Consider the following 15,001-nt stretch of genomic DNA (forward strand, 5'->3'; position numbering starts at 1 on the left):
GGGAAGAGAACTCCAAGTAAACTAATGTAAGGATAGATGGAAGGGGATGAGTGTAAAATATCAGCTCTGTTTGTGACAGAAATGTACATTTGTTGAATAAGACGCATGTGCAACACTTGGGTATCTTAATGAAGGCGTTCCGCCAACCAGTGGTCTTTTCAGTGTAACTTAGAGATTATTTTCTGGAGACAGGGAAAGAAATAGAAGGGTAATTTATAAGTGTTCAGTCCCTCAGCCTTGATAAGTATTCGGTTTCTTAGCCTAGATAACTTTCCACTTCTTCCAGTATCTCCAGAATGTATTGAGAAAGTCAGTAGCGTTTACGTGCGTCTTATTCATCAACTTGTCGGTATTGTATATCATTAATTTAATGATAAATATATGTATATACTGAATGGCGCTACAGTTTATATTCATATTCATTAGACTGTAGTGAAAAGGAGTGGAAGGTAAGGGAATTGTGAGGAAAGGAACAGGACTCGCAGCAAAGGCTTTAAATAGGAAAAATTCAGATTCAGAAAGGATATAGGAAAACACTGGTTTGGTAATAGAGCTGTGGATGAGGAACAAACTCCCGAGTACCGTCATTGACGCTAAGACGTTGTGTAGTTTTAAAAATAGGTTGGGTAAATGCATGAGTGGGTGTGGTTGGGTGTGAGTTGGACCTGGCTAGCTTGTGCTACTAGGTCGTATGCCATACTCCTCCCTTAAGTGACGTGTCTGACCTCACTAGGTCAAGGCATTGGCTTAAGCCAGTGGGAGAATTGGACCTTCCTCTCATAGGCCAGTAGGCCTGTTGCAGTGTTCCTTCTTTCTTATGTTCTTATAAGTAGTTAGTTGCCTCTTGACAGCTTTTACTTCATTCGCAGCAGTGTTTCATACATCCACTGTTACCAATGGATGTATGAAATATCCGTGATCTTGGAAAACGGATATCAACACTGTGTTATTGAATTGTGCTATTGGCTTCCCTGCTTTTCACTGGGATTATTTTGCCTTTATATATATATATATATATATATATATATATATATATATATTTATATATATATATATATATTTATATATATATTTATATATATATATTTATATATATATGTATAATGTCGTGCCGAATAGGCAGAACTTGCGAACTTGGCTTAAATAGCAATGCTCATCTTGCCATATAGGACAAGCGAAAATTTGTGTATGCAATAATTTCGCCAAAATCATTCTGAACCTAACGAAAAAAATATATTTCACTGTGTTTGTTTATTATTAAATTATTGTAAACAAATCTAAAATATATTTAGTTGGGTTAGGCTAAAATAAATTGTTCTTGTTATAATAAGGTTAGGTAAGTTTTCTAAGATTCTTTTGGAGCAAAATTAAATTTTTTTTACATTAACATTAATGAAAAAAATATATGTTTAAGCGTATAAGAGAAAATTTTAGAAAGGACTTAATTTTAAATGAGTTCTTGCTAATTGACCAGTTTTACCTATTCGGCACGACATATATATATATATATATATATATATATATATATATATATATATATATATATATATATATATATATATATATATATATAATGGGGTCCACCTCTGGTGTAAATTGTGGGACCCATAGCCTCGGAGAAGTGGATAAAAAGGCTTCAAGGAAGAATATTTGGATTTCTTCCTGAAGCCATTTGAATATTCCACTTCCCCTACCACCCCATCTTTTAAACTATTTTTTTTTTACCAATAGGAATATTTTATTACATAATATGGCACAGAAGATTTAAGAGATACATTGTTGATATAAAGGTGGCATATATATATATATATATATATATATATATATATATATATATATATATATATATATATACATGTTGTTACGTGTGTATCACCGATTATAAGGCGAAAATCTCATCCAGCTCCTCAGAGCTGGGGCGTGTGCCCAAAATGCAGCATGCATTACCCCTTTGAACAGCCGCGCTGAGCCGCTGGAACAGAAAACTAGCTGCCCTGGGATCCCTAGTTACCCTGATGAGTCTTTTTCCCAGCTCCTTAAGGAAATTAGATGCACTCTTTCCCCATGAGCCAAGGGTCTCTGAGCCTATGGGAACAAACATATAATGATGGGCAAGTTCTCCATATTTTCTAGACTTTTGGGACTCCCTAAAGCTGGCAGCTGCCCCTCCTTCCTCCCTGGTGTATTGGAGATAGGTATCAGCCAAGGTAGATGCACATGTATAGTCCCACACCACCTGCTTCCCATCTGTCCAGGCTTGAAGGGTGATACCATCTGGACGCTTCTGGCTGCCATCAGATCTGCATAGTTGGGGTGGCTCCCTTACTGCTGGGCATCCAGCTGTTGTGAGGCTCCTCTTGATAATGTTATTAACCTCCTCATGTCTTGCAATCTTTCCCTCGGATTTACGGCACACAAGACCATGGTACCCGAATCGGTCTGCTGCTTCACTGCCACAAATACACCTGTGTTCGGCGAGAATAGGGGCGGCAAGTCGAAGGGCAACACCGATGCGGATGGTCTGTGGGTCGAGGCGTGTGCCAAGGCTGGAGTTGGGAACAGCCAACAGAAAGTCCCCAGCATGAGGGGCTCTCACTGCCAGCAGGCGGGCTCTATCCTTCCCTGACACACTCTGAAGCATCGTTGAGGCTATATTTTCCACTATTGGACCATCCCAGTGCGATTGTTTGTAGTTGTTGGGGGGAGCAGGTCTGGTTTCTGAGCCCGTTAGATTATCCCAGATCATTGCTCCGTCAATGAATTTTTGGTCCTGGGCTCCAATCTTGTCCCTAAGATGTTCAGGGAGAATCGCTGCTACAAGCTCTCTGGATGCAATACACGAGGACAGAAAAGCAGGTAACGCAATCTGTGATGACTTGCGGACACCAATGCCTCCTAGTCTGACTGGAAGTGTAGCTTGGTTCCACTGCCCGTCTTCTAGAGTAAGGTTAAGTACTTTCGTAAAAATCTGCCTCAGAATACTGTCATATTCGTGCAGTATAGGGTTATCATATGAAGGTGCACATCTTAGGAAATATGTCAACCTGGGCAGACTCAAGCACTTTGTGAGAAGGTACAAGGCATCGTGGGTGTCCAGATTGCCTATTCGTTGTTCCATTCTCCTTAACTCTTCCAATTTCTTCCTGAGAATTGTGTCAATGGCATTGCTTCCCAAAGGTGCTCCTAGCAAGACACTATTATATATTATATATATATATATATATATATATCGCTCCAGTAAATTATGGCAGTGTTCAGCGTGTGTGAGACACCCTCGCATATCTTTCATGTATATGCAGTGTTATCAGGTATTTTCTGATGGCAATATTGTCGCAATACTCTAGATGTTCTCGTGTATTGGTGCGGCATGCTCCATGATAGGCTTGATATATATATAGTCTTAAAGGATTCTTAGGCTAAGGTTCAAATAAGCAGTTTTTGGATTAGCTTGTTTTGCATATGCCACGGAAGTTGTGTGGTCTTGATGTTTACTGAAAGGTGCAGTATAAAGTTTGTGTGGTTCGAAAGTCATTAACTTTAATATATCATTGAGAACGAGTCTGCTACCTGAAATATGGAAAAAGATGACTAATGTGCCCATATTCATGATTGGAGAGGCAGGAATTTCTGATCTGCAGACCAGTGTCAGGAATAGTGTACATAAATTGTGAAGACGATTGTAAGGAAAGGAGTTCACGTAGCAGGTAGAGAGGGAAGTATTAAAAAAAAAAACAGGTCGGTTTTATAGACTGGAAATTCTGAAAAACAGTTCTGTAGTTTTGCGACAGACTCAGCACGGCAAGACTGGGTGGACTACATTTTTCTGGAAAGTATATTGAAGTTAGTATATACGATGTGTGTCAGTCCTGTCGTTGAGTATGCAGGTACAACTTTGAGCACTCTCCTGATCATGCATATGTAAAAACTAAAGGAGTAGTTTCAATAAGATTTGTCCCTTGGCTACTTGGATTGTAATATACGGGAGACTAGAAACAGGGTGTAGAGACCTGTAGAGAGATTTGAGAAAGGGGAGCCGTGATTATGAAATACTTAATTCTGAGTATTTTTTGTCATAGTCACTTCTGCCTTAGTTTTTACCCTTCTGGGAGTGTTAGTGTGAGGAGCAGAGCATGCGGTACATGTTGGTGTGTTTTAATGAGGCAGCGAATGCTGAGGCTTTTATAATGACGCCAGAGAGGAGGTTGGGGGCATCTGTACAAATTTTGTAGGCCGCATTTTGTATGTGTACATAACATGGTGAATGGAGGCATACCTGTGAAATACAGGTAGATACTGTAGCAGTTTGGGAGGTGCACATGTGCACACGCCAGTCCACACAGGTCCTGTAAAAGTGTGGAAGGTGCACATGTACACACGCCCGACCTGTTACACTGTACACAAGTCGCCAACACGTAAAACTGCTTGCAGACAAGCACAATCTTCTTGATCCAACGAGCTTTATGCTGCCCAAGTTGGAGATTAGTGTCAACATGATATTCTTCGAGGTCTATACTATATTCCTTCTTCAGTAATTTCTTATTCACAAATTACATGTTGACATATTTTTCGTTAATTGATTGTGAAGAGTTTAATTCAAATTGGTTTCCAAATTCGTTTGGATGTCTGTGTTTACTAGTGCTCTAAAAATAAATATAAAATGATCTACCAGATATGTTTTAATGCTAATCGATACTCTTCCATCAATTATAAAATGATAAAGTCCTCTTGAAAGAGTTCTGGAGAATCAACTGATTATAAGATCTGCAGTATCATTGTCACAGAGGTCGGAATATTGTTCTTACGTTGAACAATGCTAGCACCAATAGTCCGATTGATCCATGAGGCGATCCTCTCCGAAATCGACTAAAAGTAGATAGATTGCAGGTAGACTGTGTAAAAGTCTGCGAGCTATTTGCACCAAGAGACTGACTGGTAGGTCATCAAGCAGGAAAGCCTGATCTCCGACTGGACGTCTAGAGTACAACATTGGAAACCAGTGACAGGTATGTGACAGGTGGCGGACAATAGTGACGGGCAGAGGTAGCCAGGCCCAACATCGCAGCTACACCCACGACCATCTCTGGACACATAAAGCATTTCATCTTGTGGATCAATACACCTGATTTACATCTCGCATAACATGGCATGATGTCCCAGTGCTGAAGATGTTGGTGTGTCCGGCTGTTTGTTGCTGTACTCTCTTTAATCAGTTGTTATCCTGGTAGAGTATCAGCTCCTGGCCCCACTTCCTAGACTGCTTTGATTACCATTAGGTTTAATATCTATTCGTGAAGTTTTATATTGAGTTTGCCTCCATTTGTCAAGCACCCTGAAACTGAGGTACTAATATCTCTGACCCGAGTTTTTGTCCCTGATCTGATATAGTCTATCCCTATCTGTCGTATCACTCTTAAAATTATGTATGTCCTCTGAGCTCTGTCTGGTCTACCCCCACCGTTGCCAAACCACATGATTTTACTTTTGTTTGAATTGAACTCTGGCAATCACTTGCTAGGTCACATCTACAGGCTCTTCAGATCTTTTCTGTCCTGTTCTGTGTTGATCCTTCTTATTACTTTTACTTATTCCGCAAATACATACGTCTCAATGCCTTTTCGCAGGGCGGTAGTGACATCTGGTTGGACTGCAGTGACGGGTGGTTGAACGGCAGATAATAGGCGGAAGAGACGGGTGGCTGGGTGCTCCAGATAAACCTAAACCCCCCAACATACCAATTCTGGCGCTGAGTCCTGCTGTCACTTTTTCATTCCCTTACATCCTCGTATTGTTCCTTTGGATTTACAAGTGTTTAGGTTTTCAGTCTCAAATGACGAGCGCCCGCATGTGTGGTCTGTCAGTAACCACACATTTCATTTATTACGGACAATTTTTTGAAATACTTCCTGGGCACATGTTACTTAGAGGATGACTGACAGTGTTGTTAGGTAATGTTTTCAGATGAAACATGCAACGCTCACTGCTCACTTAATTAACGTCAGCGGCAGAGTAATACATTACACGAGTGTTATTAACAGTATACAAAACCGACTAGTAGATGAATAAGACACGTGCAAAATTGGGTAACTTTATTGTACAGATATCCAAGTGTTGTGTAAATGGCAAGAAATTAGTGGGGACTTTGTGAAAGTAGTGTTCCACAGGGGTCAGTACTGGGACCTTTGTTTACAATCTGCATAATGATATTGGTAAGATGGAGAGAGAAGGAAATTTGCCAATAACACACAAAATAGGAAACAAATAATTTGAGGAAGATACCAGCGTACTACAGGATGACCTACGTGGGTTGACGTTGTGGTCGAAAAAGTGGCAGATGCGGTTTAATGTGATCAAATATAAAGTTCCGATCGTCGAAGAGAAAATAACCAGGGCACCTATATGCCAAGTAATATAGACTAATAAAAAACGAATAGAAAAAAACCTGGAGGTTCTGGTTACTAGAAATCTAAGTCCAAGACAAGGGTATATTCTGCAGGTATTTCCAATAAAGCTATTAGACTTTCTGGCTTCGTATCACTTCCGGTCTTGATATTTCAGAATGGACGTCAATACACTGCAAAAAATACAAAGAAGAATGATAAAGTTAGTCACATATATAAGAAACCGTCCTACGGAAGATAAGGTGAAGGCACTAAAACTACAATCTGGAAAAGCGTAAAATTAGTGGGGTTATCATTGAAGTAGTTAGAAAAAGCTATAAATAAACGAGTTATAAATAATGTAATGAACATACTTGACTTGGATAAGACTTGCAGTAACTCATTCATTGCACAGTGTTTGTGTATATTTATTGTCGAAATTTTTCACCTAAACAGTGAGCTTCTTCAGTTGGCTACTGGTGAATGTTACATTGGGATTAGTATAAGCAGAGGTAATTGAGAGGTTACGAGTCCCTCAGGTTTTATAAGTGGTCTACCCCTTAGTCTCAAGCAGACTAAGGACCTGATAACCTTTTATACAGGCTGATGGACTGATCGTCTCAAATTACCTCTCCACTGGCGCTACGATCCCCTTTATTAAATTCACATATATTCGACTGAAGAAGCCTCCTGTACAGGCGAAATGTTTCAGTAACTAAAGATAACCGAATATTACGCGTCTCAAACGATTAAAGTTAGATAAATTTGAGAAAGGATGAAGGAAAGTGCTGTCCTTTTTTAGTTAAATTGAAGATGACTGGAAGAAACTACAAAGTAGCCACATTTAGACGAAAACTTTGAGTAACTTTAAATATAAATTACAAAACGCTAATTTTGTTTCTGCCACAGGTTTTTTATTTGAATACATTTTATTAAGCAAAATAAAATAAAAAATATTTTATTAGATATATTTTTGGACAAGCGTGGAGGCTGCGTTGTGAAGTCTACGGTGATGACCCACCATGTTTCACTTACTATTAGATAAGCGTGGAGGCTGTGTGGTGAAGTCTACGGTGATGACCCACCATGTTTCACTTACTATTAGATAATCGTGGAGGCTGTGTGGTGAAGTCTACGGTGATGACCCACCATGTTTCACTTACTATTAGATAAGCGTGGAGGCTGTGTGGTGAAGTCTACGGTGATGACCCACCATGTTTCACTTACTATTAGATAAGCGTGGAGGCTGTGTGGTGAAGTCTACGGTGATGACCCACCATGTTTCACTTACTATTAGATAAGCGTGGAGGCTGCGTGGTGAAGTCTACGGTGATGATCCACTATGTTTCACTTACTATTAGATTAGCGTGGAGGCTGCGTGGTAGCAGCAGCAGTGTGGTGGTGAGCACTGTGGTAGCAGCATCAGTGTGGTGGTGTACACTGTGGTAGCAGCATCAGTGTGGTGGTGAACACTGTGGTAGCATCATCAGTGTGGTGGTGAACACTGTGGTAGCAGCATCAGTGTGGTGGTGAACACTGTGGTAGCAGCATCAGTGTGGTGGTGAACACTGTGGTAGCAGCATCAGTGTGGTGGTGAACACTGTGGTAGCAGCATCAGTGTGGTGGTGAACACTGTGGTAGCAGCATCAGTGTGGTGGTGAACACTGTGGTAGCAACATCAGTGTGGTGGTGAACACTGTGGTAGCAGCATCAGTGTGGTGGTGAACACTGTGGTAGCAGCATCAGTGTGGTGGTGAACACTGTGGTAGCAGCATCAGTGTGGTGGTGAACACTGTGGTAGCAGCAACAGTGTAGTGGTGAACACTGTGGTAGCAGCATCAGTGTGGTGGTGAACACTGTGGTAGCAGCATCAGTGTGGTGGTGAACACTGTGGTAGCAGCATCAGTGTGGTGGTGAACACTGTGGTAGCAGCATCAGTGTGGTGGTGAACACTGTGGTAGCAGCATCAGTGTGGTGGTGAACACTGTGGTAGCAGCATCAGTGTGGTGGTGAACACTGTGGTAGCAGCATCAGTGTGGTGGTGAACACTGGTAGCAGCATCAGTGTGGTGGTGAACACTGTGGTAACAGCAGCAGTGAGGTGGTGAACACTGTGGTAGCAGCAGCTGTGTGGTGGTGAACACTGTGGTAGAAACAGCTGTGTGGTGGTGAACACTGTGGTAGCATCAGTGTGGTGAACACTTTTATAGCAGCAGCAGTGTGGTGGTGAACACTGTAGTAGCAGCAGCAGTAATGGTGAATACTGTAGTAACAGCATCAGTGTGGTGATGAACAATGTGGTAGCGTCAGTGTGGTGAACACTGTGGGAACAGCAGCAGTGTAGTGGTGAACACTGGGAACAGCAGCAGTGTAGTGGTGAACACTGGGAACAGCAGCAGTGTGGTGTTGAACACTGTGGTAACAGCAGCAGTGTGGTGTTGAACACTGTGGTAACAGCAGCAGTGTGGTGGTGAACACTGTGGTAACAGCAGCAGTGTGGTGGTGAACACTGTGGTAACAGCAGCAGTGTGGTGGTGAACACTGTGGGAACAGCAGCAGTGTGGTGGTGAACACTGTGGGAACAGCAGCAGTGTGGTGGTGAACACTGTGGGAACAGCAGCAGTGTGGTGGTGAACACTGTGGGAACAGCAGCAGTGTGGTGGTGAACACTGTGGGAACAGCAGCAGTGTGGTGGTGAACACTGTGGGAACAGCAGCAGTGTGGTGGTGAACACTGTGGGAACAGCAGCAGTGTGTTGAACACTGTGGGAACAGCATCAGTGTGGTGAACACTGTGGTAGCAGCATCAGTGTGGTGGTGAACACTGTGATAGCGTCAGTGTGGTGGTGAACACTGCGGTGGTGAACACTGTGGTAGCATCAGAAGTAATGGTGAACACTGTTGTAACAGCATCAGTGTCGTGGTGAATAATGTGATAGCATCTGTGTGGTGAACACTGGTAGCAGCATCAGTGTGGTGGTGAACATTGTGGGAACAGCAGCGTGGTGGTGAACACTGTGGGAACAGCAGCAGTGTGGTGGTGAACACTGTGGTAGCATCAGTGTGGTGGTGAACACTGTGCTAGCAGCATCAGTGTGGTGGTGAACACTGTGGTAGCAGCACCTGTAATGGTGAACATTGTAGTAACAGCGTCAGTGTGGTGGTGAACACTGTGGTAGCATCAGTGTGGTGGTGAAAACTGTGGGAACAGCAGCAGTGTGTTGGTGAACACTATGGGAACAGCAGCAGTGTGGTGGTGAACACTGGGAACAGCAGCAGTGTGGTGAACACTGGGAGCAGCAGCAGTGTGGTGGTGAACACTGTGGGAACAGCAGCAGTGTGGTAGTGGACACTGTGGGAACAGCACCAGTGTGGTGGTGAACACTGTGGGAACAGCAGAAGTGGTGGTGGTGAACACTGGGAACAGCAGCAGTGTAGTGAACACTGGGAACAGCAGCAGTGTAGTGGTGAACACTGGGAACAGCAGCAGTGTGGTGAACACTGTGGGAACAGCAGCAGTGTGGCGGTGAACACTGTCGTAACAGCATCAGTGTGGTGGTGAACACTGTGGTAATAGCATCAGTGTGGTGGTGAACTCTGTGGGAACAGCATCATTGTGGTGGTGAACACTGTGGGAACAGCAGCATCAGTGTGGTGGTGAACACTGTGGTAGCATCAGTGTGGTGGTGAACACTGTGGTAGCATCAGTGTGGTGGTGAACACTGTGGTAGCATCAGTGTGGTGGTGAACACTGTGGTAGCATCAGTGTGGTGGTGAACACTGTGGTAGCATCAGTGTGGTGGTGAACACTGTGGTAGCATCAGTGTGGTGGTGAACACTGTGGTAGCATCAGTGTGGTGGTGAACACTGTGGTAGCATCAGTGTGGTGGTGAACACTGTGGTAGCATCACTGTGGTAGCATCAGTGTGGTGGTGAACACTGTGGTAGCATCAGTGTGGTGGTGAACACTGTGGTAGCATCAGTGTGGTGGTGAACACTGTGGTAGCATCAGTGTGGTGGTGAACACTGTGGTAGCATCAGTGTGGTGGTGAACACTGTGGTAGCATCAGTGTGGTGGTGAACACTGTGGTGGTGAACACTGTGGTAGCATCAGTGTGGTGGTGAACACTGTGGTAGCATCAGTGTGGTGGTGAACACTGTGGTAGCATCAGTGTGGTGGTGAACACTGTGGTAGCATCAGTGTGGTGGTGAACACTGTGGTAGCATCAGTGTGGTGGTGAACACTGTGGTAGCATCAGTGTGGTGGTGAACACTGTGGTAGCATCAGTGTGGTGGTGAACACTGTGGTAGCATCAGTGTGGTGGTGAACACTGTGGTAGCATCAGTGTGGTGGTGAACATTATGGTAACATCAGCAGTGTGATGGTTAACACTGTTAACAGCAGTATTTTGACTTGCTTCATCAGTGTCAGTTATGTTGGCTTGTTAAGGTGTGGCCGGGGTGGGGTGAGGTGTGGCCTGGGTGTGAGCAGCAGGGTACTTACGTGAAAGCGTGTATATGGTAGCGCACGTGTGTCGATCAATAAATCTTTGTTAGCACTGTCAGGTGTAGCGTCACGTTCAGGTGTGCCAGGTGTACTGGCATGTCCAGGTGTACCGCCATGTTCGGTGTACTGGCATGTCCAGACATGCCGTCAAGCTCACCCCTTACATCGACACTACCTCACAAAATAACCCACGATGTAAGCTTGCTCACTTTCACAGAGCAACTCGCCCACAAACCCACTCAAACAAAACCCACTGACTTTCACAAACTTTCTCTTAATTTCACACACCAACTCTCGCTCACTCGTTTGCTTGCTTGCACTCATGAGGTCTCTCGCTTTAGAAGAACCATAGTATTTTGACGAACTTGTTAATGAAACTGAAGAATATGGATTGTGAGGGTAGACTTAAGTATTATGTAACTCTGAAAGACAGGAGGTCTAGAGAGAACCTGATTATTTTACAAGAGATACTCGGTGAATTACATTGTTTAGATAGCAAGTGAGTGATAAAAAAAAGTACAAAGTATAATCATGGGGTATTACTATACGCGTAAAAGTGGTACAAAAGTGGCATCTGAAGACGTAGGTGACTGTTCATCCTGTTCAGAAAATATTTTAGCTCCAGAATAGCAATTGGAATCACTAGATGGAGGAGATAAAAGCGACAGACACTATACACAGTTTTAAAAGTAGGTATAATTGAGCTCTCGTAGCCAGATATATCGGTCTGTGTGAGTGAAAAGACTAAGCCAGGAGGTATTAATAAGGACATGAACCTTGCAATGCAAGTTCTTACAGAACCTCCCTAAGTTACTTCCCATTCTTGCTCATTAACACAGTTGATTGCACTTGCTTTCCCCAAATTAAGTCTTCCAGTCCTCCTTCCTCGGACGTTTGTGCTGCTTCTGTACTCTTGAGAGTTAGACCCTGTTTTCTTCATAGATGCGTTCAAGAGCCACCTTGCACATTTGACTTCCAAGATTGTTTTTACATAATACCACTGAGTGATATGCTCAAAAACCCTTGAATGGTGATAGTTGCAATGTGGCTTTCCAAAATTAAGTAGGCTGGTCTAGCCTCGTGGGTTACACTTTTTGATAATGTGGTAAATATATGCTCAAACTAGGTCGCCTACCAACTTGATGGATTAGCTTTTTATTCAGATTTTGGTTATTTTACCCTTGGCAAAGAATATTATATTTCCTGGCTCACCTGAATGGTTGAAAATTAAAATCATGATGTACTTTTCTGCCGCCAACTGACAGTGTAAAGCGAGAGAGGAGTACCTAAAGGAGACCTTCAGCGACTCCTGCAGGCTGAGGAGGCGTGGCAGTGTACTCATAAAGGCTTCTAGCTTTAAAGGTGACACACTGTTTCCTGTTTCCTAATTCCCTTTATTTGGTACTCGGAGTCAGAAGTTCTGATTCTAACCCTCCACTAATGCCCGCCTCAGCTAGTGACGACCCCAATTAGTGACGACCCTAATTAGTGACGACTCCAATTAGTGATGACTCCAATTAGTGACGACTCCAATTAGTGACGACTCCAATTAGTGACGACCCCCAATTGGTGCCCACCCACAATTGCTGCCTACCCACAATTAGTGCCCACCCACAATTGGTGTCCACCCACCCAATTAATTCCGACCCCGGTAAGTGCCAACACCACATGTAGTAGAGGAGGTTTAGCTAGTTATAGATGTACCTTTAACATTGTCTCTTGTTGAGCGGTTTATATTAGTGAATTATTACGCCCTTCTACTTGCTATTCTTTAGTTTGTGGGTACTCTGCTTTTCAGAGTTACATCAGCGAGCTATACGTCAGATACAGTAACATGACGAATTATTAGTGCACATAAGTGTACTCCGACATTGAAACTTACGATATTGCTTCTTGCTACGGAAGTTGGTATAAATTGTAAATTCATTCTTCTGGAAATTTTAACCTGTTGAACAAATGGTTGCTGCTTAGATTTTGAAGTGAGCAAGTCTACCCCAATCGCTGGGTCATCTTACCGTGGTAGCAAAGTTTGAGCGGCTTTTCCTGAACAGAACCAGCATCTACTTCTTAATTTCTTTTCGACATATTTTACAGGGAAATCCCCCCCCCCCTCCTCAAAATTGGCTGTGCCTTGTTCGTGTATGTGACTAGAATGGCTTACGAATATGATTTGAACTATATGTAAAACATGGACTTAAACCGCTACTGCTGATGTCACTACCAGTGTTGATGCTTTTGAAGCTATTATTGTTGCTGTGTTACACTACATCTTGCTTTTGAATCTACCACCGTTGCCTCTCTAACACTTCCTCTGCCGCTGCTGGCGTTTCCGCCGCTGTTGACGCCTCCGTTGTGCGACTTAATAGGCTTTTGGCTTCAATCGATTATGGATATGAATTGGAAGTTTTTTTTTTCTTTGTTTTGTGGTTCTGTTCGCCGTAATCTTGGTAGCCTAGTTTTGGTAACCATAATTGGTATTAGGTTTAGCAACTTTCTTTGTTCTTAAAGCCAATGCCTTGTGGAATTCTACGTTATAATATCTGTATGTATACAAGTACACGTACAAGGTATACAGGCCTAACGAACATCAGTGAAATACTACTATATAAAAAGCCGCTTGTTATGCTGAGCATTTCGGACAAATTAGGTCAGTTTTGTCCTAGGATGCGACCCACACCAGTCGACTAACACCCAGGTACTCATTTTATACTGATGGGTGAACATGGACAGCAGGTGTCTTAAGGAAACACGCCCCTAATGTTTTCCAGCCGTACCGGGGATTCGCTCTCCGGACCTCAGTGTGTGAGCTGAGTGCGCTAGTGATCGAACTGTGTGGTAATAAATGATTTCTTATAATTGAGGTAAATAAGGTCGGTCTCTCTCTCCCTCTCTCTCTCTCTCTCTCTCTCTTTCAGCCACTGTCATAAACCTCGAGAAATTTCATGAGACAATATTTGTCATCGCTGACTCTGTGTAGGTAATCTTTTTGCATCCTTATCTTTATTTGGGTGCTTTCAAAGTGCTTACTTGTGCGCTGTGTAACATGTAAATTACGACAAGATCCAAGTGTTTCACTTACTTTTTGGTGAAGTACAACAATAACTGCGACTGCACAGAAATTACTGAGTTCCTGGGCCAGCTGTCCCGTCCCTTCCCGTTCGAGCTATGCCTTCTGTGTGTAACATTTTGGCATCGGATTCGTTTGCGTCTTGCAGTTTTGTCGCTTATGTGCAGTCTTAGTGTGTGGTATTTTGTTTTAATTAAACACACGTGGGTACACCAGTGGTGTGCTGTCACCGTATTATATATGGTACGAACAAAAGGTAGATATGTTTTCCCTGTTAAATTCCATTACATAGAATGAGTTGTATACATGAGGTCTTGAAATCTGTCAGCCTCAGCTAGGTTATTTAACAGGTATGTCACATGGTATTGAGGATATCGTCAAGCATTCTACAATGGATTCAGTAGCTTTGGAGACTTCAAAGGTGTCGGTAGGTGTTACTGTTATGTGGGAGCTACCCTCTTTCAGAATGGCCTATCCCACTGTTGCTTGGATCGTGGGTAAGAAGGGGTGTGGGTTGTAGAGAAGACTCAAGGTGTCCTTGCTGACCATTTAGTGGGTCCCTTTATGGCCACTAACTCGGCCCAGGTAGACAAGCCGTCACCAGATTTGTGTCAGCAGCCTCATGTCTCGCTGCCCGTCCCACCAACCAATATGATTCCTTTGGCACCCTGGATATTTCAGTGTTGGCATCCAGTATCCCCATCCTGTGCTTGACTCCTAGCATCTTTATCCAGTGGCTGGCACCCAATGTCGTTATTCAGTGGTTGGTGCCCTATTTTAATCCAGTGGTTGGCTCCCTGTTTTTTTTATTCAGTGGCTGGCACCCAATGTCGTTATTCAGTGGTTGGTGCCCTATTTTAATCCAGTGGTTGGCTCCCTGTTTTTTTTATTAAGTGGTTGGTAACTTGTGTCTATCTAGTGCTTGGCACCCTATGACCTCAGTGCTTGGACCCCAGTGTACTTTTGTAGTATTTCTCGAGGCTAAGCAGATTATGCGCTGTTTCAGAACAGAATAGGAAGCGGCCTTCTCCTGTTGATGAATACAGTTTCTT

The sequence above is a fragment of the Cherax quadricarinatus genome, chromosome 38, assembly GCF_038502225.1.
Source record: "Cherax quadricarinatus isolate ZL_2023a chromosome 38, ASM3850222v1, whole genome shotgun sequence".
Taxonomy (NCBI): Eukaryota; Metazoa; Arthropoda; class Malacostraca; order Decapoda; family Parastacidae; genus Cherax; species Cherax quadricarinatus.